The following is a 3,318-nucleotide window of genomic DNA, read 5'->3' on the forward strand; positions in this document are numbered from 1 at the left end:
CCCCCCCCCCCCCCCCCTCCTCGTGGAAATAAAAGACACTAAACCCGGCGTAACCACGTTTCTGGGGTAAACCCTAAAAGGAGAATGTACTGCTTTGCAATAATAATGATGAATTGTGAATACTTATTTAAAGAGTATTAACACGTACTTTGGTTTCTAATAACAGAATTTGTAATTTGTACAAATAACATTAAAAAAGTTGTTTTTTTACAGATTTGTGACATGAAACACATTAAAGAAAAACTATAAATTAAAGCGGACATCCATGTGTTGCATCTTTCTTAAAAAATAAATATAATTAAAAATAAATAAATTGTAATAAAGACATCAAGGCTCGTTGGTATTGATAGAAACTATTTATTTACGTCTGGAACATCAATCTCAACACATTATTAAACAGAGGCTTTGTGATGAATGGCTGAGGCTCTGCCGCCAATGGACGAAACCATTTAAATATATATTTCATTTCTGATGGTTCCACATATTTTTAGTTATTCTATAGGACAGCTTAGATTTGAGAGGGGGGGGGAGAATGTGGGGGGGGGGGGGGGGGGGGATGACATGCATCAAGGGGCCGCGGGTCAGAGTCGAACCCGCGGCCTCGAGGACTAAATCTCCATATATGGGCGCCCGCTCTACCAGGTGTGCTAACCGGGCGCCCATATCATATTGGCTGATATTTTGAAAGTTGACTTGAAAAAGTTAATAGCAAACACATGAATCAGTTCATTAACCCTAACCCTCACTCATAAGATTGTGATTTCCTACAATCTATCCAAGTCCACTATATCAACTGTATTGAGAAATTTTTTTAGGGGTGGGGGGGGGCAGCTAGCGGGTCAAGAAGAAATACCTACGATCGATTTGAGACTAAAGAAAGCTGAATTCATTTAGGACTCATGGACCTTTAAAGCCGTTCGTGTGGCTGTAAACGGTGGAAAAGGTTCATTCAGAAGTTCTGCACATGTGGAACCATCAGAACTAAACAGTGTGGGCTCTTAAGTCAACGTGAAACTCGAGCAGAACCCCAGCGCCGTTAGTGGTTTAACTCCTCAGTGTGTGTGTGTGTGTGTGAGACGACGCTGAGCTTCACGCAGTCGCAACACACACACGGTGTCTCGACAACTGGCACAAAGACGCACAACGCTGCAGCACAAACACGAGGAAACGTCATCAGAAGCTCGGCTGGTTTTTGTTCGTCTGTTCTGCAGAATTCAGCTGGGAAACTGAAAAAAGTCCCCCTGAAAGTTCATCATTTTAATATTTTTCAAGTGATTTTTTGTGTCCAGCATCCTGAAACCTATTCACTGTTTTTTTTTTAAAGGAATGAAGTTCACTCACCCAAGTTCACAGGTTTTATAAATGAGTGCCAAGGACTATTTTCTCCATGATTGGTGTCTAAGTGACTCGTGTAAACAAAGATCTTTGAACTGGGTCCAGCATTGAGCTGGAACACTGGAATCGGCAACCATGAGCTGGGCTGCAACGTGACCATATAGGACAAATGTCCAGCGTCAGTATGCATCCACTAAAAGATCTCTATCACCAAACCCACCAGTCTCCATGTAAATAATCACTACTTTTAGTGTGTATAGAGCAGCATATCTCCACCAGACTCCATGTAAATAATCACTACTTTTAGTGATTTAACTCACATTTTAGTTGTTTTTGTTGTTTACGGTCTCGCTTAATACTGGACAAATGTCAAAGATTGTTGTTCCCATCAGCCCCCTAAGACCCACAAACATGGGAAAACAGGGTCCAGGTTGAAAAACAAAAGCAAAGTGATAGGATTTTAAGACTTGATGGTGACCTTAACCACCGGACAGGGGGGACTTTTGACAGTTTGACACGCAGTTATTCATGAATACAACATTTTACAAACTAAACATTGGGGGTAAATACCTCTGATGATCAAGCTGTACCAACAGACCGTCTGTGCCCATTCATTTTTGCTATAGTACCAAGTACACAGTGATCAAAGTGCAAACATCATGTTTCATGATAACAGTTATTAAACTGAGCTAATCAAGCTGTATCTATGAAATATACTTTAGTTTTTAGGGTTTTTAAGCAGTGATGAGTCATTCACAGACTGATGCTTGATTCCTGCATCTATTTACTATACTAATGAGTTAACTGTTGACCCGGAAGTTGCAGCTCCGGACAGATTCAGGACCAGGTTCAAGCCACCACATCCCTTACATATCCATTTAATGGTGATAGTTTTTTAAACTCAGATTGCCGCCAATTTAATAGCCCACAACATTTAACTTCGCCATGACGTTTTTTTGACAACTGTTGTTGGCCTGAAGAAGTCTGGGCACTTTGGGAAGTCTGTTTTTTTTAAATCTGATTCTCAGATACTGTTTATGTAAAATTAATGGGAGTGAATCTGCAGATGAGTCTTCATTAATTGTGTAACTGAGACTCCGCAAGCTGCAACTTCTCGGGGAACATTGAACTCCGGATGCTAGAATTAGCACAGATACAACTTATCTTCTCTTTACTAAGCAAAAAAATACCTGACATCCTCTCACTAAAGATATGATATTCATGAATTTCTCAGCATATTTGAAATGATATAAGAGATAAAGTAACACTGAGACAATTTCTCCCGCATGGATAAGAACTGCACCGTCCCGTTGAAACCCTGAACTGTCGACTTCATCATAAACAACATGTAACGTTAAAAATAAAAACAAGAAATACATTTCCCAATCTCTACCAGGCAACAATTCATCCATACAATGTACAAAAATATATGATATACTGCTATGATGACACATTCATAAAAGGAAGTGATCATATCCAAGCAAACGCTGGCTTATTTTACATTTATCCCATCAGTTTGAGGAAAATCTGATTTTAGAGAACATTAATAACTTGTTAAAATGGATTTATGTTCCCAGTGGACGACGTGATGTTACGATATCGTGCAGTTAGTTTATATAATGCATGTTTCTAAGTCGAGCTATGCTAACGGTAATATTAAAATCAAGAGTTTGCCTTTAAAGCTAAGACGTTACGCAGATAAAAATCACTTTAATGCATCTGTGGAGGAGAGGTCTTTATACAGAGGGACAATATCAAAAGGGATTTTTATTATCTCGAGGCTCAGAAAACGTCTACAAACGCTTCAAGTAATGTGTGATGTCGGGAATCGGGCTGCCAACCCCGCACGACAACCTTTACCGCTCAGAACCAATCAAACAGCTTTAACAACGCCTCTCTCTTCTCTGACATTCACATTCCCCCTCTCATTTCTTATCGTTCCCCATCTCACCTGAACTCTAAACAGAGAAAAGGTGCAAAATA

The sequence above is a fragment of the Etheostoma cragini genome, chromosome 12 (assembly GCF_013103735.1).
Source record: "Etheostoma cragini isolate CJK2018 chromosome 12, CSU_Ecrag_1.0, whole genome shotgun sequence".
In the NCBI taxonomy this organism is placed as follows: domain Eukaryota; kingdom Metazoa; phylum Chordata; class Actinopteri; order Perciformes; family Percidae; genus Etheostoma; species Etheostoma cragini.